The sequence below is a fragment of the Coenobita brevimanus genome, chromosome 68, assembly GCF_032717465.1.
Source record: "Coenobita brevimanus isolate Jiangsu-jjx chromosome 68, ASM3271746v2, whole genome shotgun sequence".
NCBI classification, from domain to species: Eukaryota; Metazoa; Arthropoda; class Malacostraca; order Decapoda; family Coenobitidae; genus Coenobita; species Coenobita brevimanus.
In genome coordinates this window covers 23,055,235-23,081,324 of record NC_137021.1, presented here as the reverse complement: position 1 = coordinate 23,081,324, position 26,090 = coordinate 23,055,235, and positions in this window count along the sequence as shown.

Genomic DNA, 26,090 nt, shown 5'->3' with positions numbered 1-26,090 from the left:
ATGGGGTTAGCATCCCCATTGCTCAATCATTTTACTTGTTATATATTCGCTCCCTTCATGATTATCATGCTACCCCTCTCTCCCTTGTCATCCCAGCACAATTCCGACCACTTGAAGTGGTACAAAATCAGGCGATGTGCCTCGTTCTTCGCTGCCCCAGGTCTGCCTGAGTGGTTAACATGCTCCATGAACTCAATCTATTTCCCATCACCAATCGCATTCACATGCTTGGAGTCTGCTTTGCCACACAGTGTCTGACCTCATTTCCATCTCCTGCTTCATCCTTTTCCTCCCGACTGGTTAACATTCTCTCAGATTCCACTCACCTAGATCGGATCCGGCATACTCATGTACCAGGCCTAGCATCCTGACTAAAACAAATTCGTTCAGCATTCAACTGTCCTCTGCAGCTTTCTGGCCATGATCCGTCCAGCTTCCGTGCTGATCTTGTCACTCCCATCCCTACTGAGCCTTTGCCCCCTACCTGGACACGTACGACTCCTGCTGTGCACAACACACCTTCTGCTACTGCTTCTGACCACTTAACATTAACCCCTTAACCACGGGTATTGTTTTGGTCTGACTGTCCTCTCCCGTGGGGGTTTCAGCCAAATGTAAACAAACCTTTAAACCTTAATAACTCTGCACAGAATAAAGCTAGAGAAAAAAATAAGGTACCATTAGAAAGTACAAACCTTCAGCTTTCCATTGATGTAGGTTTCATGACTTCTTTGACTTTCACAGGACGGGGAGAGCCGTTAGAAGTGAGGGGTGTGAAATAACTATTTTACACCCCACACACCAGTACCAAATGCCAACCACTCTCTCATAATAGTAATATAAACATATATGAACACTGTACATACGATAAACACCCACTCTGTGTTCACTGAGGTAGGTAAAAGGCACTTCCCTGCGGCTGCACCCGCTCTTCACTGCGGCTGCGCCTCACTTCACTGCGGCGGCACCCACTCACTGACGTTTCATGCGATCTTTTCATTCTTTCTAACTTCTAATATTATTTTACATATAATATGGGCAATGTACATTATATTTACAATGTACTTATTACTATATTGCGTCACTGGCGCATCACAGAATTACATAAGTGCCGCAGAATTCCACAAGTGCCGCAGATTCTCTTATTACAATATCACTTATTATACTGGCCAATATTTCCTTTATTTTCTAGGCAAAATATCCCTTATTACTACATTATCCATTATACAATTATTGGCAAAGCACGTCACTGTCGCATCACTATATATCACTGTCACTTTCAGTATTTACTCAGAGAGTGGTGCTCGGCAAAGCACGGAGTTACACATAGAGCGACTTGGCATTCAAGGCACTGGTGTGTGCTCATTTTTCTCGTCGTAGGCCTTCGTGTGGTGGTTGAACATACTCTGCAGCGGCCCTGTGACAACCTGCCGCCTGTTTTAGGAGGCAATTTCACAAGCTGGTGCCGGCTCATGTAATTGCGGCACTCAAGACGGTCAGGTTGTGTGTCAGAGTGTCGCCTCGGGATCAATGCCGTCACCTGACCAAATCGTGCAAGTAGCTGCTGCACGACAGTCTTGGAAAACTGTCTCAGTGATGGTTGCCTTATGCCCCCGACTTGTGTCTTGTAAAGAATGAAGGCATTGAGCATGCACATATCGAGCATGTGCAGGCAAGCCTTCCTGTACCATCGGGTGTTTCTCCTGAGACAGTCGATTTCGCCAATCATCATATCAGACTTATCAACGAGTCTCATATTTACATTATAATCAATGACGGCATCAGGCTTCATGATTGGCTCTCCCGTCCTGTAGCTGACCTTCCCAGTTCTCTTCATTTCCCCCTTGTGGATGGTGCTGATCATATTGACGACCTTCTTGTCATGCCACCTGATCGCAAGAAGCTTGTCTGACTTCTTCAGGTGAACATCTCCCCTGGATGATGATGATGCTTCGGGGAAACTAGGCCACTCTTTCCTATAGCTCCGTACAGTGCCAACAGTGCCAATGCCGTGTTCAGCAAGGTATTTGGAGAGTTTCGGTGCTGTGTAATAATTGTCTGTGTACAGCACATGATTACCACCAAAATACCTCTCCATCAGCACTTTTACAACGGAGCCAGAGAAGCCAAGGGGGTCTTTCCTGTTCACATCCATTGTGCTAGCCGAGTAAATGACAAAATCCAGTATATACCCAGTCTCACAGTCACACAGCACAAAGAACTTTATCCCAAAGCGGTGGCGTTTGCTGGGGATGTACTGCATGAATTTGAGACGTCCTCTGAACAATATCAGGGACTCGTCTATGACGACTTTCTGCATAGGCCTGAAAAATCGCATAAATCGATCCCTAATCCTGTTGAGAAAATCCCTCACTTTCCACAAAGGGTCAGTTTGGGACGGGTTGTCATTGTCAGCGAAGTGCAGGTATCCAAGGAGCTGTCGGAACCGATCCCGTGACATATACTTCCCGAATATGGGGATAGTAGTTATGTCATCCACGAGCCAGTACTCCTCCAACTCATGTCTCTTTATATGGGGCATCAAAAACATGAGTGCAAAAAAAACATACAGCTCTCTGATCCCGACAGGCAACCACGACACTTGCTTTGGTGAGCCAATAGGTCCCAGCCCTTCTGCTGCACACTGAGTTGCATACCTATTGGTCTCATCACTGACATGCTGCACAATTTCATCATCAAGGAAGGCCAGGAAGTAATCAACAAACTCATCACCTGCGTTGCATGGGAAGGCAGGCTGTATTCCAGCATTTGTCATATCAAACGGTGGATTGTGTGGCTGGAAATCTCCACCGTCAGACCAAACAAATGCATCCACTTGCCCTGTGCGTGGTTCAGTGGCAGGGGCAGGTTGCATTCCACTCGTTTCCCCGTGAGAAGGAGCTGATGTAGAGGCAATGGGTGAGGCAGGAGGCAAGCGGGAGGTGGGTGAGGCCGGCGGGAACGGGGAGGGGGTGAGTGCGGGGGCGGTGAGTGGGGGTGGCGCGGGTGAGGGAACTGAGCGGGGGCAGGCGGGGGTTTCTGACCTGGTGCGTGGTGAAACTTGACCCTTTCTACCCCGCTTATCACCTCGCTTATCGCCTCGCTTATCGCCCAGCTTTGCCCTCCAACTGCCACGCATCCCCTTTGTTCTAGGCCTGCCTGCACGGCCTGCCTTCCCTCGCTTTGCAGGCTTTGGTAATTCGTACTCCTCAGATGATGTAGACTGAGGAGAGGGCACGACAGATGATGATGATGATGATGTGAGGGCAATTGGGCTAGGGGAACGGGAAATTGATGGGAAATGCATACTAGGGCCTGGTGTGGGAGGCGTGAGCCTGCGCTTCACTCCCTTCCCACGTGCAATACCAGATTTGCCCATAGGAGCCTTTCCTTTCCCAGAGTAAGTTGGGGGTGGTGGGGGGGAATCAACACGATCACTTTCATCACTGTCACTATCAATGGAAAATGGTTCACCACCAATCACTGCCAAATCATCACTGCTTGCTGTGAGTGTGTCACTTTCACTGCCACAATCAAGAGTAGTACTTACAGTTTTGTCCAGCTCAGTTCTAATTTCAGGAGTGCTCAACCCCTTCTGCCTCGCCGTCGGCAGTTCCTTTACCGGTGTAGAGGTAGAGAGAACACGAGCACTAATCATTGTAGAGGAGGAAGCGAGCGACGATGAGTCGGGACGGAGCGCCATTATCACGCACAGAGCTGGACAGATACTGACTGACGCGGGTCAGGGCAGGGGTGGGGGGGGGCCCCTCGGGGTTGGAGGAGGGAGGTGTGGGATGGCTGGCGTGAAAGAACTCGACAGCTACTCTTGCGTGAGAATATTTGCGCGCTGGGAAAACGCGCGGTGTTCAAAATATTCACGATCATTCCAGAATGACACCCGCGGTTTGGTCCAGTTTCGTCACCGTCATTCTGGAATGACACCCGCGGTTAAAGGGTTAATCCCCTCACAGCTCTCCATCACTGAAACCCTTAACTCCATAGCCCGCACCTACCCTTCCCCTCCTGTTTACGTCTACACTGATGGTTCTGTCCTTGCTAACGGCCGGGTGGGAGTTGCTTGCATTGCCTTTACTAACTCTGCTTCCTCTGTCTCCTCCACCTCTCACCACCTTCCCAACTGGGCCAGCAGAACCCAGTGTGAAATATCTGCTGTACACTCTGCCCTTGACTTCCTTATCTCTCATCACCTACCAGGTCTAATCATTAGCAATTCCTAAGCTGCCCTTGCCTTGCTTCGCAACCCCCCAACACCCCTCCCCTCTCTTTGCCTTCCTCTACTCTCGCCTTTATCAGACTCATGCTGTTGGTCTCAGGGTTTTTCATTTGGATCCCAGCTCATGTTGGTCACATCCGCCATGACCAGGCAGATCGCCTAGCCCGAGCTGCCTGCAACCTCCCCCTAGCTGCCATCCGCCTCCCTGTGTCCACGACAATTGTCAGGAGAATCCTTCTCGATGAGTCCAGGGAGGACCTAGCCCTACATACCAATACTGAACGTCCCACTAGTGTCACCATCCAGCACTATGACACCTACCGTGGCGTGAGACACACCTATGGCAAGCACCCCACCCACACCCGCCGCTGTGACGTGGCCGTTGCACGCATTCGCCTGGGGTATCGCTCCCAGGGGAAATCACCGGACGACCGACCGCCAACAGGCCATATAAACTGTCACAATCCAATGGATGAAGCATTATCACATCTTATCGTTAACTGCCCAGTTATCGACCCCTTCAGACTTTCTGGACCCTTGTTTTCTGCTTTGTGTACGTACTTCGTCACACATCTTGATGTACTTGAAGACATTCTCACCCTTCATCCCGACTTCCTTTCATTGTAGTGCTCTGGCAGTAGGACAGTGATTGGACATTTAGGTGTGTGTGTGTGTTGTCCACGCACACATCAGGTGCATGTGCATGTAGTGTCCTAGTGCTGGGATTATGAATCGAGGTAATTTTATAATGCATATCGGGTTTTGTTTTTCTCTATCTACTCACCTGTACCTGTACCTATTTAGGGTGGATATATATAATATATATATATATATATATATATATATATATATATATATATATGTCTATGTATATATGAATACATCATAAATATGTGCATGTTGCATTAATATGTATGCACTAGGGTTATGACAAAAAATTATTTTCCCTAATTTTAAAAACCCCGCTATGCTGGTTGATGAACTTTAATGTATATATCACAAATATGATGGTTTTGCATTTGCCTTAAAAAAGTTTCCCCACACAAAAATTTTCCATTTGGCTAAATTTGTCCATTTTTTTACGATTTGTGGTGTTCGGTCAAGATCGATATATTTCTACAATACTTGTGTTTGCAGGGTACCTAGTGTTTCCTGAGACGGCAATACCATGGCATACTTCAAATCTAGTGATTCTGTCGTGATGAACGTGCAGAAATGGGGTGCAAACCTGCCAAAGTCAAATTATATGAAGCGGCATAATCTACCCAGGATAGGAAGTCTGACTATGTCAGAATGCCTTCAAAATGCGATATACTGGGAAGGTAACATCTGTTATTAGAAGAGGATAAACTGAAGAAAAGCAGGATTCAGCAAATATATGGCACACTAATCCAGTTATGGCAAAAGTTTAGTTTTTCTGCACTGAATCAACAAGTAATTAAAGCACTGCTGAACAAACTGAACAATGAATATGAAAGCTACCAAAGAGCAAAAGAAGAGTTTCAAAACGAGTTGAAAAATCTTTTTGACATAACCAATGTTGATGAGAAATGGCTTTGCTAGGAAGATGGGGAACTGAATCATGAAGAAGTTACATTTGGTGGAAAAGTCGATACACTACACAAACTTGCAGCATTATTCACAATCCAACCATCAAAGAGGCGAAAACTCTGTGAAACATGTGATAATCCAATAACACAGCAAGTTGGTACATCATATGAGATTGAAACTGAAGATACTGCCTTAAGTGTCGCCACAAGTGATACAGAGAACAGTAACAATGAAGAAGCCCCAAGTACAAGGAAGATGCCATCTTCAACATACCATGCAACGAAATTGGTAACAGGTCATTCGTTGTCAAGCAATCAAGCATCTGGTGTGAGCTCAACTCTCGGTAATGAAGGCATCCCTGTTTCCACACTTGCACAATCTGGTGTATGGTATGGCATTGTCAGGGCTGGAGAAAAAAACAGAAAGAAAACATCAGATCGCTACTACAAGAAGAGAAAAACTATTGTTTGCAGTTTGAGGGGAAAAAAAAATATCCAACAGAGAGTACCAGGTAGTCTGCCTTCAAAGCAAAACTAGGAAGATCAGTTTGGGAATCATAAAATGTAGTAGTGGATCAGCTCAAGAAATTTTCAATGGCATTGGGAAAGTTCTAGATGAATGATTCTTGGTCAGTTATTAAAATGTTCATTTGTGATACAACTGCTGTAAACACAGGACATGTGTGGTGTTGTGGTTTGGGTACAAAAGAAAATGACTGAAAAGGGTTTGGACAAACAATATATTGGATGTCAGCATCATATACTGGCCAGAATCATGAAACATGTTTTGGACTTCTTTGTGACAAAGGTTTCACTAAGCCAAATTTGAGTTACGAGTTTCATGAGGAACTGACTGAAAAGTACGCGGAACTACAAAGTTGTTTTGAAGCAGGTAAGATAATGGAGATGGGTGAAAATCCGGGGTGGAGAGATGACCTCAAATTCTTGTATGAATTGTGCAAGGCATTCCAATTCTCCAGGGAAGAAGAGGCATTTCCAGAAATCAAATGAAGGAAACTACCAACATTATATAGCTGAAATTCAACTGCAATTTACACCCTAATCGCGTATTTTCTGCTTCCAAACTGGAGAGGCACATTGGAGATACCAGCACGCTGTATTGCCTATGGATGGCAAGAGGCGTGGTTGTCTGATCAGAAATTCAAAGAGATGTGCTATGAAAACCTATTGACCAGCGATAAAGAATTCAAGTGCCCTAGAGCACTGAAGTGCCTCGAAACCCACTGGAGCAGGGAATTATCTGCTCTGAACATACAACGGACCAACATCATTGCTGAAAGGGCAATAAAATTGATGGAGGTGTTGACTGGAAAGTGCAAGAAGGGCATACTTAGGTGTGAAGTTTTTTGCAACAAATACACTAATTATCTAGAGTGCATCCCACGTTTGACGATTTTTGTGTTTTTTGCAAAACAATGACTTGGTGTGGGGGATCTTTTGATGGAATTAAGAGAACTGACTAATACATTTGCATTATGTACCAAAATGCTCATCGATTCCCGCTGCAGGCTAATTATTTTTTTTCTAGTCATAACTCTAGTATGCAAGCCTGTACACATACCCATATTTTTGTACATACGTACCTATTCTGTACATGCATTATGTCTGTTGCTACATGTACATGAATTTATACATATATGTATGGATATATACGTATATGTATGTGTGCATATGTGCCTCTCTCTGTATACTGTATGTATGTACATACGTGTGTATCTATGTAACACTTCACTCATATCAAAACATGTAATGATAATTACTCTGCCAACTTTGTACCATGTTTGTATCATTGTATGTATTTGTTCATTATTGTGCTTGTAATGATATTTCCTTCAGTATCTTCTATGCCCTGTGATATGATTTTGTTTTCCTCATGCATCCCTCCCTGCTTGGCCTTCAGGGGCAGTTTTCCCCAGAGTGTTGGGGCTTGTACTGAATGGTAAATAAAAAAAAAAAAAAAAAAAAAAATGCTCTCGTCAAAATAAAGCAAATTAGTTCATTTCTCGAAATCAGTAATTTCCATCTTCGTTTGTAAATATCGTATACCATTAATTGCACGATTTCCTCCAAATTTTGCACACTTGTTGTACGATGAAATTAGAATGTTTTCTCGACAGCAAATTCATTTATGAGGATAATTGCACCCATGGCTGAATTATTTGTTAGTGTGAATATACCACGACAAAGACTTAGCCACTTTTTTTTTTTTTCTTTCAGCCTTCTAGGAGTCAATAAACGGATATCTCTCGGTCAGTTATTGGTATGAAGTGTACAGTAGGTTTCCTAATACCAAAGCTTAATCAATTCTGACAGTTTTTGGTTTCGTTGATTGTATTTATACAAAAGCAAACAACTAAACAACTATTTCTCCAACTATATTTTTCAGAAAAATAAATAAATAAATAAATGAATATATCAACCATAAGAGAAAAAAAAATGGAAATGAGTTATTAGCACGGAAACGGGTATTCAGGGACATTGCCCCGTCAAGGTGTCGTCAACCCTCACGAGGAAGATCCATTCGTTAACCCAGTTGGGCATAAAAGGAATGTACCTGATGCTTCAAGTGACGTATTAAGAAACCGAACTTGAATGATATGGGGAAAAAGTGTGTACAGGCCTGTAGCCAGAACTTGAAATTTGGGGGCCCATCTCCATCGTAGGGGGGCTTATTATTATTATTTTTTTTCACTATTCCTTCCATGTATATTTCTTGTAGAATGTATTGTATGGACACATAATGAACTAAATATATGCTCCAATATACTAGTGTATGCACTAAAACCAGCTGAAACCAATTTTTTTTGGTACCGAAATGAACGTTACTCTTTCCTCTACACGTGAAGCTTCAAAGCTTTTTCAAATTTGATAAGTTTCAAATCGTACCTTTTTCAAAGCCAATTATAACTCTGGCAGTATTTGCAATTTGCAGACAGGCACTGATATTCCTAACGAGGTCACAAAAGTTGTGCTTACTTGATCAATCATCTTACAAAGTACTGCTTAGCACTGTCAGTTGAGTAACGCTCAACGTTGCACCTACTATGGCCCAGACTGCCAAGGTTGGTAGCAGGGGTCTCACAACAGGCAACAAAGATTTCCTTGAATTGCTAGTGAAATTACCCTAGATGCAAGCAAATTACCTTAAAAATTCCCTGTGTTATATACTACATGTACATAATAAATGTTTGTGCACAAAGAAGAGAAAATATCGAGAACACAAGATAATAAAACTTAATAAACAAAAGAAGCTTGTATTTAACCCACAGCGTCCCGTCGACGTTCTTTAACGTCCACACGTTTCGTGACTGCCAATCCCGTCGACGTACATAAACGCGAAAAAATTGCAAGGTCCCTAATTTGCACAATTTTCAATTTTCGCGAGTGATTTTTGGTACGTATACACGTGACACCTTCCTCTACAAGATGCCAGACAGGGACAATGCCTTACCCAGCATAACCTCCTCCTCCCCCTGCATGCCATTGTCTCAGCAATTCACCTGTTACCAGTGACCTGGCCAGTATAGCCATGTCATGCCACGGTACGAAATTCAGGGCCAGAGTGATTCCCCAATCAATGACAATGTGGAGGACAAACTTTACATAGCATTAGAGGAAGAAACAGTTAGAAATGATGATCAGGTAATGTGGCAAAAAAAGGTCAGGTATTAGTGAGTGAAACAATGCTTATAATGCCTATATTACTGCTTGAAAACCAATATAGTCTCGTACTACATATAAATTCGTACCAAGTAAATAAATAAATACCGTTTATGAGAGGTGTGAAATAGTTATCCTCCCATAGAACTCGTTTTCTTTGGTGCCAGCCTGATAGAAAACCCAGAAAGGTAAGGAGGTACTCCTATCTGTATCGAGTACTTTAAACCTCAGGTGAGCGATTTCTCTATGAATATTCGATGTTTCTCACCAAAAGCGAAAGTTTGAGCCAAAAAAAATATTTTCCTAAAATGGTCGGGATTGGGGGGAGTCAATGGTGGAAAAGTGGTCGGGATGGGGCGGGTTAATACTATTACTTCACTCATTGTATCAATTCAGCAGAATATATTTTGAGGGAAAAACCACAAACATCCCCACCCCACCCGAAATATATATATATATATATATATATATATATATGTATATATATATATATATCCCTACGTGTCAAGTGGGGTTGGTGGAGGATTAGTGCCCCTCCCTGTAAAACAATTAACTCAGCCCTTGGCCACCCCGTTTGGGATACGTGGCGTCTGGCAATGAATGAAAAATATATATATATATATATATATATATATATATATATTATGTGTCCGACTCTGGGCAAAGGCTTCAGGGCCTATTCTGGGGGGACAGTGACCTATCCCAAGGCTCAGTAGTCCTCCTACACCTCCACATGTCACCACTTCGGCGCTAACACCCACCGTCTGTATTGAATACATGCTAGGGCTGTCTCATACAGGACTGGTGTATTGGTATTAGCGGGGGTATTTTTTTACGACATGTCGGTGGGTCATCTGGTAGATCAGTAAAGTCTGCTTTTTAGGAAATTCAAATCCTTAAAGTATTAAACTGTTCCCTGCCCCAGCCGGGATTCCATCCTGCGTCCATTAGGACTGCAGGCCACCTCTCTACCGATTCAGCCTACATTCTTCACTCAAGGTATCACTTCAGTAGCATATAATATAGGGGGGAAACAACAAAATTCCCAACCCGATCAAAAAGCTAATAATTAAATAATTTTCAGAAAGTAAAAAGTCACTCAACTTTCTCCAATATTTTCCTACATTTTCACTTAAGGTATCAATTCAGTAGAATATAATACGAGGGGAAACAACAATAATCCCCCCTCAAAAAAATAAATAAATAATATTTTCACAGAGAATAAAAGTCACTCAAATTTAATCAACAAAATTTTCCTACATTCTTCATTAGTAGCATTGCTTACAACATTTTTCAGGGTGGAATGTAGGTCCTCATCCATTTGCAATTGATCACTGGATATGCCCAATGTTTTTAGTCCATATTTAGTGTGCAGTAAGTTAACCAGGCTTGTACCTTCAGGGGAATTTCTGAAGTCAGTCTTTATATGCCTTACATGACTGAAAATTCTTTCTACACTGGCTTTTGAATGTGGCAAAGTTAAAGCGCTTCCTACGATTTTAGAAAAATTAGGGAATCTTTGTTTTCCATTAGCATCAGTCAACAGAAGCTGCTTCGCCAGAACTCAACTGTATCATTCACATCCTGGAACTGCCTTTCTAAACTTATCTGTCTCCACTCCATATCAGCTGCTCCTTTATCACACAAGCCTTCTAAGAATGGTAAAGCATGAAAAAACTTGCCTAAGGCTGTTAGGTTGCCTATTCAGAGCATTTTCAGGGCTTAAAAATTCTAAGTACTTGTATGAAGCAGCTTGGAATATCTTCCTGATTTGATCAACCAGTTCTATTAGAAATAGCAAACAGCTCTGTTTGAACATCCTAATACCCTCAATATCATACCAGATAGGTGCATTTGAAAGCGTCTCAGTGGCATGTATACCAACATACACCTGATGGACAGGTACTTGTAGTTTAACATCATGAATGTTTAAAGTGAAAGGGTCACAATCTGTCACGTATTTTAGATGCATAAAGTCACTCAAAATTTCACGAAGCAGCTTCTTTACATGAAAATCCAAATGTTTTAGGAGAGATCTGCCACTCTGAAAGATCTTATTAACCCAAGGCGTCTGGAACGGTGTGTGAAAGGAGGAAATTGAAAGTAAATGAGAATAAGAGTAAAGTGATGAAGCGTACGAGGTTGGTAGATGGTAGGGGGATGAATATAGTTTTGAATGGCGAGTTGCTTGAGGAGGTAGTGTTTTAAATATCTAGGGTCACATGTTGCTGTGGATGGAAGAATAGATGCAGAAGTGAAGTTTAGAATAAATGAAGTAGGAAAGGAGTTGGGAGGAATGAAAAAAGTGTTCAGATGTCGTTCGCTTAGAATGGATGTAAAGAGAAGGCTGTATGAGGGTTATGTGGTACCGACTGCGTTATATGGGGCTGAAACATGGAATATGGGTGTAGCAGAGAGGAAAAGTTTGAATGTAATGGAGATGAGGTGTCTGAGGAGTATGTGTGGAGTGACGCGTATGGATCGAGTGCAAAATTATGAAGTGCGAAGGAGAACTGGAGTTGTTCGGAAGATGGCTGGTAGAGTTGAGCAGAGGGTGTTGCGATGGTTTGGGCATATGGAGAGAATGGATAATGGGAGATTGGTGAAAAAGATAACTAGATCTGATGCGAGAGGTGTAAGGCTGAGAGGAAGACCACGAATAGGGTGGATGGACAGTGTGAAGAGAGCGCTGGATGCGAGAGGGATGTCTGTTGAGCAAGGAAGAGTGGCTGTGCGTGACAGAAATGGAAAGAAATTGTGAATGAATAAGTGATGACGCAGCCCTGAGGGGATATTCTCCCGCATTTGGTCTGATCAGCTAGTCAGGTCAGGTGTGGGTAAGGGGATGGGTCCGTTATGATGTGGCAGGGGTAAACCAGCTCTGCTGTCAGGCCCTGCTGCAGATGTCACTGATTGCATTCCACAGTTGACCCTTGTGCGGTGTGGTGTGGTGAGGATCTGTCCGTTCTTCCTTTTGGGGCTAAGATCCGAATGAATGTGTTTGAATGGATGAGTAAATGGGGAGTGTGCCGTCCTGTCTCGGCTACCTCCCTTTCCTTGGGGGAAGCAGCCTAGGTATATAGATAGATAGTCCCGTTGACATATCGATACGTCACCGCGTTTTGTCACGGTGACATCTGACGATGTATTGCAATTGCAAGGTTCGTTATTTGCATGGTATTCAAGTTTCACAGGTGATTTTTGGTAGTGCATATGTGGGAGACCTTCCTCTAACCACCATCAGGCAGGGATACTGCCTGGCCTCACCTGACCCCCTCCCCCCCTGCACGCCATTTTCTGGGCAACTCACCTGTTAGCAGTGACCTGGCCATAAAGACATGTTGTCCCATGGTCTCTCCAATGACGAAATTCAACGCGAAAGTGATTCCCGAGGTGGAGGACAAAGGAAGAAACAAGCCAGAGGAAGAAACAAGCAGAACTGATGAGGCAGTAATGTCGTAAAAGAATATGCCATATGTTGATGTGTTTGGTGAGTGAAACAATGCTTATATCGCCTATATTACTGTGTGAAAACCAATATTCTCTTGTACTACATATAAATTCGTACCAAATAAATAAATAAATAAATACCGTTTATGAGTGGTGTGGAATAGTTACCCCTCCCATAGAACTCGTTTTCTCTGGAGTCTGCCTCATAGAAAACACAGTAAGGTAAGGGGTAAGCTTACCTGTATCCGGTATTTTAGACCTCAGGTGAGCGATTTCTCTATGAATTTTCGATGTTTCTCACCAAAAGCGGAGGTTTGAGCCAAAAAAAAAAAAAAAAAAAAAATCTGTCGGGATTGGTGGGGGGGGGGGGTCAGTGGTGGAAAGTCGGTCGGGACGGGGCGGGTTAATTTAATTTTTCCTAAGGAACTGTACTTGCATGAATTGAACCTGAGCTTCAATGAATGTGTTGTTTAGGTCAGTCAGAATACTTTCTGTGACATGTGATGGATATCTTTCTCACTTACGACAGCTGTAAAATATAGCTTTAAAGCATCCCATTGCTTTAATAACCTGTTAACATATGCCTCAAGTGACAGCCATCGTGTTTGTCCATAACTCAACATTTTATGAGGAGATACATTTACAAACTGTTGAAATTCTTCTAATTCATGTTGACCTAGACTTGATCTGCCGAAATCCATGCACCAGATTACTGTCGTCCTCTGTTCATAAAATATCTGTAAGTTAGACTTGAACAGCTGTAGGTTGAAGTTGGGAGGGAAACAACTCTGGGGAAGCGAGTTCCAGACAGATGCAGTTTGGGGAATGAAAGAATTCTGATGGGCAGAAGTTCTGCAAAATGGCTGAGTGACATTCCCGTCATGAACGCTGCCAGACGCCACTGTAGCACGATGGAAGGCATGTAGAGGTGGCACAATGGACGCAACTCCGTCTGAGCATTTGCTATAAAAATATCTGTAAAATAACGCAAGGGAGGCAACATTCCTTCTTACTTGTAGGGGAGGTAGTTTGTTAGTAATAGCAGGGTTATTAATAATTCTAACAGCTTTGTTCTGAATTTTGTCTAGTTGTTTTAATGCAACCTCTCCACATCCATTCCACAAGGGTGAGCAGTTGCAAAGACCTTCCAAGGAAACAGACAACTTGAGGCACACATGTGACATACACAAATGAATCATGTGGCAGCAACAGCAAACAAAAACTACATGTGGGAATCTGCTTTCATAAGTGACACAACACTTTTTTTTCTTTTACCAAACATTACATATGTCTGAAGAAAACCCTATTATATTTTCTAGGGAACTTTTCTTCTCCTCAAAACATTTTTTTATTGCAGCATACTGGGATTCTGCATCACACTTTTCTACTGTTACGATGTCAAAGAATTTTACCATAGTCTCACACTTCTCATAATCAAAATAAGACACAAATGGCTAACTGCTTCTCAGTGCTCATGTCAGTGGTCTCGTCTGGGATAGTACTGAATTTTGTCTTTTTCAAATGATCAATCAGTACTTTGGAAAAATGGTAACCTAAGCCTTGTCTCATGATATTAGTGGCCTTAGTAGCAGACAGTCTTAGTTGCTGCTGTTTCTCATTCTCTGCTGCATTTGTTGGACATGTTGTTTTAATAACATCAAATAAAGACAGAGAAATTGAAAAAGGCAAGTTATGTTCAGCAATGAAAGCACAAATGCGTGATTCTGTTAGCAACGAGTAGTTACCTTCTTTTATATTCTTATAAAGCAGATAATCAGCAGGAGTTTGTGATTGGCTGCTTTACTTGCCCTAATATGCGATATACTTTGGAATGTCTAGCAAGTCCTGATTTGGCACATGGAACAGAGGCTGAGCAAAATGTACATGTTGGATTACCACTTCCCTTTGATGGTGGCTTCAACCAACTTTTGAACTCTGTCTTGTAGCCACTCATATCGGAACTTTTGAACATAAATCTTGCGATTCTTTGCCTTCTTGCTTACTGAATGTCCCTGCTTCTCATCATCAGTGATGTAATCACTAGAATGATTGGAATCATTCCTGGAGGTAATTTTTCCTGTAAATGGGACCCAAACAACTTAAAAAGTAGCCAATCTGGCGAAACTCAAATGATTTGCACAGAATGTTGGGGCAGGGCAAGATAGTGCTAGGCTTGGGTTGTGCAACTTGTGTATAGATAATAAGGTTACGTAATGCAAAATGATAGGAGTTGTGACACAGAAGGCATAAGATAAGGTGTCCGTATAGCCTACCTAAAACTGTACGTAAAATTTTTTCATTGTTAAATTTAGAATTATCCTAACCATCACTGCCATTAGGCTCCTCACCGAACAGTTTCCTAAAGACTTCATGAACTTCAGGATGAAAGACAGCACACTATGCTCTAGAAATTTGTACATCAAAGCACTGCTCCTGTGAAGCAGTGGCTTTTTTTTATTGTTTTATTTTTTGCCTATCGACCATTGAGGCCGGAGCCCCTGGTCATTAAGGCAAAAATATATATATGCATATACAGACACACACACACACACACATATATATATATATATATATATATATATATATATATATATATATATATACAGTACACACACATCATGAATATGAACATACACACTTTCATGCACACGTACATATATATATAATAATTATTAGTTTTTTTTTTTAACCTTATATTACTTATAAAAAAAAATACCTAATCTAAAGACCCTAAAACATGTCACCTAACAAACAAATCGCTAACCTATACTATGGGGGGTCCTGGGCAGGCGGCAAGCGAGTAGCTGTGAGGCGACACGCACCCACTTGTCGTTGTTCAGGTAGTGTATTACATCACTAACATTCGTCGTATTATCACTTACGTAACTTATTTTCTCATATATGGCGCCCCTCACTCATGTACATTTTGCTTAGTTCAAAGAAAATCCCCCAAATACCACGTACTCTGGCCCCTCCAGATGAAGGATTGGACCCACCTTTGCCCCCTCAGGAACGAAGACAGTTACGCCACTGCGGTGAAGCTTGCGAATCTGGGAGTGGAACTAGGCACACTTACTGCAATTGCATGGCTACAACGACACTAGGTTAATGGACGACGAGTCGGAGGTGGAGCCGCCAACAGCCGGTCATGCCCAATATCGCGCTATCAGAAGTTCGCATACCGTACAGAAGGGACACGTAGACGTAGTGCTGCTAGCCAGGCGATGTTGCCTCTCAGTCCCATAGTATCGTACCCAGCACTATAAAATTCTTGCATTCTGATTCTGTTACGGATTAATGTAAGAGTTACACCAACTCCTACTGTATATTATCTTATATCACGTACAGTGCCGTATTAATACATTTTGTGATAATTGTCGTACGCAGGCAACCCGTAGCCGCCACCCAGCCGGGCACCATGCAATGTAACCGTCACTAACCGTAAATAGTAATATTACCATACAGTAGCCTCTGTTAGCTATTATTATAATTACACCTGACATATTATCAAACAATATAATATTATTAAATGCACATATACATTAAAAGTATCAAAATTTCAAATTACCCTAGATTTTGCATCAAATTGCCCTTAACTCAAAATTAATTTAACAATCCAATTATCTTAAAAATTACCTTGGATGAGTAAAAATTACCCAATCTAAGGTAATTACCTTGAAAGTGAGAACCCTGGTTGGTAGGCGGCACGGTGTTTTTGTCGGTGTAAGTTTGAATTTGAAACGGTGAGCGCTGATACGGTTCATTCAACCACGACCGGGTTCAACTAAATTCCAGTCTAACACCTATAACCTATACCAGCATATTTTGCATATAATGAATTACATCATGACCATATGATAACCGTAATGAACCATGTAGCTGTATAGAATCAAATCATGTCATGAATAAATACGTAGTATATCTGACTTGAATTTTCGTATATTTTCCCGGTTTGTATGTAAGCAAATCATATATGCTTCTAAGTGAAAAATTTCTGGGGGCTAATGAGTTTTTTTGGGGGGCTATGCCCCACCATAGCCCCCCCGTGGCTACGGGCCTGAGTGTGTAATAACTAAAGAAATTAGTCCCACTGAATGGGTAAACAGTATTTTTTTTCCCCGAAGACGAACAGAGGAAGGAAAAACAGATTTAAAAAAAAAGTATGCAATCCAAACACCAAAACACAAGTGCTCTCCATTCATAAAAAAAAATCTGTAACAATTGGACCTGAACTGCTGCAGGTTGAAGTTTGGGGATGAAAACTATTCTGGGTAAGCGAGTTCAAAAGAGAAACAGTTCGCACAATAAAAGAATGGGGTGCTTTCAAAGACAGTATTCTCTAGATGGCTCCACGATTTGGACAAACACATTCCCCGCGCTGTTTAAAAGCTTATTTTTATTTGTTAAATATCTACACTGTTGTGTGAAACTGTGAATCATGGTAATGTCATATACCGTAATATAAATAATACAAATATAAACATATATAACATAGCGTGATTTTTTTATATTTATCATAAACGGAAATTAAAATATTGGTGGCGTATGATGGCAACCCGCCCTTTCAGTGGCCCTACATTATTTAAGTAAAGTGTATGCACCTGTTTTCGCAGCATTAAATGAGACAATGTTATTTTGTCCCCTTCAGTGATCTCAGATAAGTCTTGATTTAAGGAGATTGCTGTACTGAGTTGAGAGAGATATCAAACTTTGTACGTGTGAAGGAACTGTGAAGTGTTGAATAATCTGCATATGCGTGAATGGGATTATGGATATAAAGGCAAGAATTTATAAACATGAATTAGGAAGGACACAAGTCAAGAGTGAGAGCAGTGGAAATGAGTTATTTAAGAGGAGCCTGTGGAGTCACATGGAGAGACAGGCTGACAAATGAGGATATAAAGAAGGGTTGTGTTGTGGATGTGGATGTGATAGGAAGCGTTACGAGGAACACACTGAGGTGGTTTGACCATGTGGAGAGGATGGAGGGTGAGAGACTGACGAGGAGAGTGTATGTAAGCGAGGTGGAAGGGGTGAGAGGGAGGGGGAGGCAGAGGATGAGATGGAGGGATGGAGTGGAGAGGTATATGAGAAAAGGAGGTGTGAGTGGGAGCAGGGCAGTGAAATGGCGGGGAACAGGACGACGTGGAGGCGATTTGTTTGAGGCCACCCCGTATGGGATTAAGGCGTCTGGCAATAGATAGACAGAATTAGGAAGAGGATTGGAGCCAGGCCTAATCCTTGAGGAAAGCCGTCATTGACCGAGTGGATATAGGAATATACATTATATACTTTACATTGAGTGACAAGCCAAATGATATCCTGTAAATCAGGAAATCATTTATTACGCTGAGTGGTAACCATATTACCAACCAACACTTCTTCCCTACTTGTAAGCAAGTGGGTTGGCAGAAGATTAGTGCCCCTCCTCGGAAAACAACTAACTAAAAACGCAAACACGAAGATTCGAACCAGGACAGACCAACAGGTGACGACCTAGGACCAGACAAAGGACATAGTACAGATTGCAGCACGGAATGTAAGAGGTGTGGATCTTGAGGTGAAAGACAGAGAGACTGTTCAGGTGCTTGAGGGTGCAAAAGTGGTCATATGTGGATTAACTGAGACTTAATGGATGGGTGAGAATGTAAGAGAGTGGGAGTATGGCTGGGATATATGCACGGGAGTAGGTGAGAATGAGAGGGGGAAAGAGGGTGTATGTACTGTTGTGTGCAAGAGATGGAAGGAGAATATAAGCAACCATGGACCAGTTGGCTCAGTGATTGTGTGGGTAAGATTGAAAGTGGGAATACAAATGTGGGCAATTGTGTGTGTGTGTGTGTGTGTGTGTGTGTGTGTGTGTGTGTGTGTGTGTGTACAAGATTGTGCTAACAGAGCGATAAACGAGTTTTGGGCAAATGTGGAAGAGTGCATGGAAAATACTGAGAGGAATGAAAGAATGTTTTTGATTGGAAATATGAATGAAAACGTAGGGAATGTGGAAGTGCATGGAAAAGTTGGTGAGCGGGGTATACCTGCAGAAATGGATGAGACTGGCAGTGATCTAGTGAACATTTGGGCAGGAGGGAGTTAGTGATAGCCAATACCTTCTTTAGGCAAAAAATGATCAACAGGTATATGTGGCGACTGGTGAGAAGGGAGGATAGCGAAGTGAATGAATAGAAGGGAATGATTGATTATGTGTGTGACAGAATGAGAAGGTATGTAATGGATGCAAGAGCATACAGAGGTTGGGGGAGTGGGGTTTCTGATCATCGCTTGGTGGTGGTTAAAGTCAAAGTTGAAGTGCAATGGAGGAATAGAAAGAGGGAAGGATAGGAGAAAGTAGTCCATTCAAGGAGGGTACAAAGTTTGCATGAGAATGGAAAAAATGCAGACTATAAGAGAGATGTGAAGGAGTGAGTGGGTAAATATGATTTAGAGCAGATGGCAGAGGTGGATGGTGTGTGAAAGATATTCACAGAAGAAATTTGTCCAGCATGTGAGTTAGTGTGTGGGGGAGAGGAAGATGAAAGGGGGTGCAAGGAACAGCATAGTGGAATGAGGAGGTAATGCAAGCTGTGGCACAAAAGAAGAAAACATATATTGAGTGGCTGGGAAGCAGAGGCATGGAGGAAGTTGAGAGATGGAAGAGAGTGTTATATGTAGAAAGGAAGAGAGAGGTGAAAATATTAGTAAGAGAGAAGTAAGAAGAGAGTGGATAAGGAAATTGGAAGGAATTTGAGTGCCATGTGGAGGGAATGTAAGAAAATGTTCTGAAAGGAGGTGAAAAAAGTTAGACAGGTTGATAAAGAAGTTAGTAGAGGAGTGAAATATAAAAATGGTAGATTGATTGTGGGCAAGGGAGAAAAAGTGAGTGGATGGAGAGAACATTTTGAGGAACTGTTAAACACAGAGATTGAAAGTAATGTGAATGTAAGCAGCTGGGAAATGGTTGGGAGAAGAAGGGTGGTGAGAAGGAAGAAAGGGATCAGTACGATGGAAGTTGTGGAAGCATTGAAGAAAGTCAAAATTGGGAAAGGCCGAGGAGCTGATGAAGTGTATGGTGAAATTATGGAACATGGGAAAGAAATAGTAATACAATGGATATGGAAGGTGTACAGATTGGCCTGGGAGGAAGGTAGAGTCCCAGAGGATTGGAAATCAGGTATAGAGGAAAAATAAGCGTGTGGTAATGACACAGAGTAACAAAGTATATGGTAGGATACTTACTGACAGAGGTAGGGAAAAAACAGAGGAATTAGTTGGAGAAGAATAGGGAGGTTTTAGGAAAGAAAGAGATTGTGTAGATTACACATTCATCCTTAGGTCTTTAGTGGAAAAGTTTCTAGAGATGGGAAAGTTGTATGTGGCCTTCATGATTTTGGAGAAAGCATATAATAGAATGGATAGACAAGGAACGTGGAAATTATTAAGATTATATGAAGTAAATGGGAAGGTGTTGAATGTCGTGAAAAGTATGTATGAAGGTGCTAAGGCTGCAGTGCACGTGGATATTGTGTGAGTGAATTTCTCAGTCTTAGTGTTGGATGGAATCAGGGATGTGTCATATCTCCGTGGTTGTTCAGTCTATAAATGGCTGGGGTTATAAAGAGATACAAGGTAGAACAGTGGTTGCTGGAGTGGTCCTTAATGAAAGAGGGCAGCGTTTGGAAACTTTCTGCATTGTTCTTTGTGGATGATACATTATTGTTAAAATGAAGACGAAGGGGAATTGCAAGGCTTGGTGAATGAGTATGGGAGAGTGTGTAAGAAACAGAATCTAAATATGAATGTAAGGATAATTAAGTTATGGTCTACAAGAGAAGTGAAGTCACTTGATATATAGTGAGGTTGGATGATGAGGAAATGGAAAATGTGAGTGCATTTAAGTACTTGGGTAGTGTGATGAGTAAGGATGGGAGTTTGAAGTATGAAGTGCTTGAAAGGTTATAGCAAGGAAGAAAGGTTGCTGGTTCTTTGAGAGCTGTGACAAGAAATAGGGACGTGAACATGGAAGTAACAAAGTCGCTGCATGATAGTATTGTCACACCAACACAAACGTATAGATGTGAAGCTTGAATCTTGTTGGAAGGACACACGTCAAGAATGACAGCAGTGGAAATGAGTCATTTGAGAGGAACATGTGGGGTTACATGGAGAGACAGACTGACAAATTAGGAAGTGATGGAACGTTGTAGTGTTGATGTGGATGTGATGGACAGCGTTAGGAGAAATACATTGACGTTGTTTGTCCATGAGGAAAGGATGGAGAGGGAGAGACTAACGAGGAGAGTGAATGCAAGTGAAGTGGATGGGGGGAGATGGAAGGGGAGGCCGAGGATGAGATGGAGGGATGGAGTGGGGAGGTATATGAGAGAGGGGTGTGTGAGGTGGGGAGAGGGCAGTGAAATGGTGGGGTACTGGGCGATATGTAGGTAATTTGTTTGTGGTCACTTCTAACAGGATATCGGTTTCTGGCAATAGATGGATAGAATGACAATCTTTACTCTCATCTTTGTGTTGCAGAGACGTGAGGAAATCAGTCGAACAATAGATTGTTGGTCTTAGCAAGGGAGTTTGGAGTATAAGGAACTGTGTCACACTGTCAAAAACTTTAGAAATGTCTAGGACTACCGCATGTCTTTCTCCATGTTGGTAAATGAACTGATGAATAATATGAGACAAGAGACTGAGTGTATCAACAGTGGATCTTTCGTGGCGAAAACCGTACTGTCTACCACTGATTAAGTTGTCTGATTGAAGAGGTGACTGTGCTTATTAAGAACAATATCAAAAACTTTATCAACAGAAGATGTGATAGTTTTTGGTCTGTAATCAGAGGGATCAGGGAAACTTCCTTTCTTTGGAATTTGGTGGATATTGGCTTCTTTCCAAAAATTAGAGAATGAAAAAATACGTACGCATGGAATAATTATCTAGAACAGGAGTAAGTTCTTGGGAACAATGTTCAAAACGATTGGAGGAATTACATTTGGACCAGGAGCTTTGCTGAACGATAAATTGTCTAGAGAGATATTACGTATGTAGTCTGTATATTTAGCGGAACAGTTTGGGGGGAGTCAAGTATTGTTGATAAAGGAAGTAAATTACGAATTCGCTAAGATCCTAGAGACCTAAATTTGGCCTTCCTTTCCTACCATTGATGGAATATTTGCAAGGCTAGAAGGTACTAAAGTATTTTCTGCGGTAAATGCCACCAAAGGATTCTGACACTATAAACTCGATGAATAGTCTTCGAAGCTCCTTGTATTAAACATTTTCCTTAAGAAGTATAAGTGTGTGAGGCTATCTTTTATTACCTATTGGCATCAGTTATGCCTCGGAAATATATCGAAGGTATATATATGAATTATATGATGACTTCGATGGAATGGAATTATCACGATGATATATTAGTCCATGGGAGATATGAAAAGGAACATGGTAAATGCTTAGAGAAAGATTTAAAGAGGTGCCAAGAAGGGATTCTAACACTAAAATCCGTGACTATAAAGTTTAAGCCTCAAGAAGTAAAATGATTGAGAATATGTTTACAACAGATGGCTTAAGTCCAGAACTCCCCCTCCACCCCCCGGAAAAAAAAAAAAAAAAAAAAGATGTCATAGACATACCTTCCACCTCCCCCCCTCCTCCCAAAACAAGAGTTGCCTATACTTCTAGGGATAATAAATTATCTGGGAAAATTTGTCCCAAACATGTCTGACATAAATGAGCCTTTTAGGATTTCCTGGAGGACACCGAGTTCGGGTGTGATGAAACACAGAACAGCTGCTTTCAGTAACTGAAGCACTTTGCATGTGCTGCATCAGTTTTAAAATAATACTATGTATCTAAACCTATAACTCTAACTGATGATACTTCAGGTCATGCTGTTGGGACATGTATATTGCCAGAAAGTCACCCAGTTGCGTATGCTGCCACATCACTTACAAACCTCAAAGAAACAATGCCCAAGTAGAAAAAGAATTGTTGGATATAGTCTTCGATGCAGACAAGTTTCATTCCGTTAATTATGGGAGGAACCACGTAATTGTAGAGTGTGATCATAATCCCCTGGAATTTTTTCGAAAGTCCTTAACATCCGCACCTCTTAGACTGCAAAGGATGCTTCTTGGATTCCAGATATATTCCACAGAAGTCAGATATAAAATGGGCTGGGATATGCACCTACATTCCTGATGCTCAGAGTAGAGTGACTTGGAGTGATGAGATGGTAGGTGAGGATCTTTAAATACAGCTTTATCTTGTATAGCAGACACAGCTGGATACTGCAGGAATTAATTTAGGAGCTGTAAAAAGAGACAAACTAATGAGAACACAGTACTGCAGATTCTCAAAAAGATAGCTCTGAAGAATTAGCCTGACATTCATGCTTACTGGAACTTTAAGAACAAAATCAATTATGTAGGGCGGGTGTTGCATAAAATGAACAGAATTAGTGTGCTTAGGGAACTAAGGAGCAACTTTCTGACACATATTCATAAATCTCAAGGTATCGGGACGTCCCTGAGACTAGCAAAATATCTGGTGTCGTGGCCTGCAATGTGTGGTGAAATAAGGAATTTAACCCCTGCCGGGTAGATTCTTTGTAAGGTAGTTTACCTCCCTTGAGTCTTTGTTTTATAACCTATGTAAAATGTACCTTATATATGGCTTGCAGCTTGGCCGGTGCAAACATTCATTGTGCCTCATATGATGTCTGCTGTTCGGCAGGGGTTTATAAGCACTCGTGACACTTCTAATGCTCATAACAATAAGCAAGCACGAGAACCACTAATGCCTCATGAGGGTCCAAACTTACCTTGGCAAAAGGTGGAAGCTGACTTGTTTGAATGGAGAGGAAAGGAGTACCTCTGCCATGCTGATTACTATAGTAAATACACAGTGTTTGGTTATTTGGAAAATATTCAGTCCAGTATCGTGGTGGTATACCGCAAAATTCAGTTAGCTAGGCATCGGATTCCTCAGGATATTCACAGTAATAACGGCCCTTCTTTCTCAGTTACAGAGTTTAAAGAAATTTGTAGGTCTTATGGAATAACCCACACGTCGTCTCCACACAATACAAGAGTAATGGCATGGCTGAAAAAAAAGTGTACAGACAGTGAAAAGATTGATGAACAAGGCTGTCAAGGAAGACCCTTGTCTTAGTACGGCAGACTAAAAAAAAAAAAAAAAAAATCACTGTGGGAACTGCAAGTCCTTATCAGTTACTCTTTGGAAGGAGAAAGAACAACAATTCCTACCTCTCTAAGGCACTGTTACGGCCACAAATAAGACACCCATTGAATATTAGTAACTTACTTCCTAACTCACTACGTTACCTTAACTAGAAGAACGTAATTTAAGTAGATTCAGTGGTGGAATAAGCAATGAGTTGAAAAATGGGACTCACTATTGCCCGCAGATCATACTTATTGAAGTACTAAAATGGACACATTTACAGAAGGAACAGACAACGGCTACGTAAAACTAATGAAAGTCCAGACCTTGTAAACAATACACCCGTTTATGATTTATATGATGACAGAACAGATCTATCTGTAGGAAGAGAGGTTGCTTTGAAACCTTAAGATGATAATAGGTAGGCTGAACCCAGAGAGGTAGGTAATAGACCAGATATAAATAGGCAAGACACAGAAAGTGGGATAATAGATGATATAAATGGGACTAGAAAGTCTAGAGACGGACTGATAGGACTCCATGAAGTGTTTTTTTTTTTTTTTTTTTTTTTAAGACAAATGAAATTGTATTGAAAGGTTCGGTCTATTTTCGGAATTTTCCAGTGCCAAATTTTAATTTATATTGAAGGAAAAGATGTAGTGATTGTTTTATTTATGTGTATTTAACGTATTAAGTGTCACTTCATTTATACAGCAGTGAAGGAAAAAAATATATAGAAGGGAAAGATATAATGATTTTTCTTATATCTGTCTATCTATCTGTTTATCTATCTATCTATCTGTCAATCTCAATCAATCAATCTATCAATCTATCTATATCGATATGTCTACCTATCTATATCTATACCTATTATCTATCTATCTATCTATATCTATTTCTCTCTCTCTCTCTCTCTCTCTCTCTCTCTCTATATATATATATATATATATATATATATATATATATATATATATATATATATATATAAACAAATATATATATATATATATATATATATATATATATATACCGGTATATGTATAATGCCGATGCCTTACAAATTGGTTCACTGGTGCTTTATGTTAGAATACTATGGATGTTTAAGTTGATGGTATGTCACACAGTTTTAAAACTGAATATATTGCCGCGTGACTCGAGGAGTCGCTTGTCTCTCCTTCCCCCATCATCTGCCTATGTATAATACAACCTTGAGAAACATTATAGACCTGTCAGAATACCCCTGAGTTTGTTCAGATGCTTGCATATATAATTGGTTTACACGCAACACTCAGTGAGTTCAATAGCTTTTTTGAGGGAAAGGGGCTCACTACTGTTACTGCAAGCGAGAAGGTGGATGCATTCAAATTAAAACTTCTTTTATGGTTTTGGCGTGCAAGAATGGGAAACTTAGTGAATATCCTTCTCTCAAAGGAATAGTCTCGGCAGATAGTTCCTTGAAACCATATATTGTTTCAGATATTTTTGAGTATCTGCAGATGCTGCAAACTTCATTCAGTGGTTACTTCGTGTGTGAAGGGCTGCAAGCCTGTAATAACTCTATCAGGCACCACTTATGGATGAATCTGGAAGATTCTGATGATGGCAGTAACATCAAGGTTGATCTCATCGATGTGAGGAACAATCATCAATTCACACTGAGCACTTCCTGGCTTCTCTAACGAAAACATGATTCTGTACTAGCAAGAAAGGTTCTCTATGTGCTGCCGCTATTCACGACCTCTTATCTTTGCGAAACTACGTCCTCGTGTCTGCTTCGTATCAAAACCATGTGCAGAAATAGGCTGGATGCCCAGCACAACATGCTAGTAACAACACCAAAACGTCAAGGTTCATTGCCATAACAGAGAAAAAATAAGAGCAACAATGTTACTTAGTTTGCACGGTAAGCATTATCCCTCAAAGCACACCATGTAAAGATAAAATGAATAAATCATCATTTGTAATGAATCATTTAGTTGTGAATTATG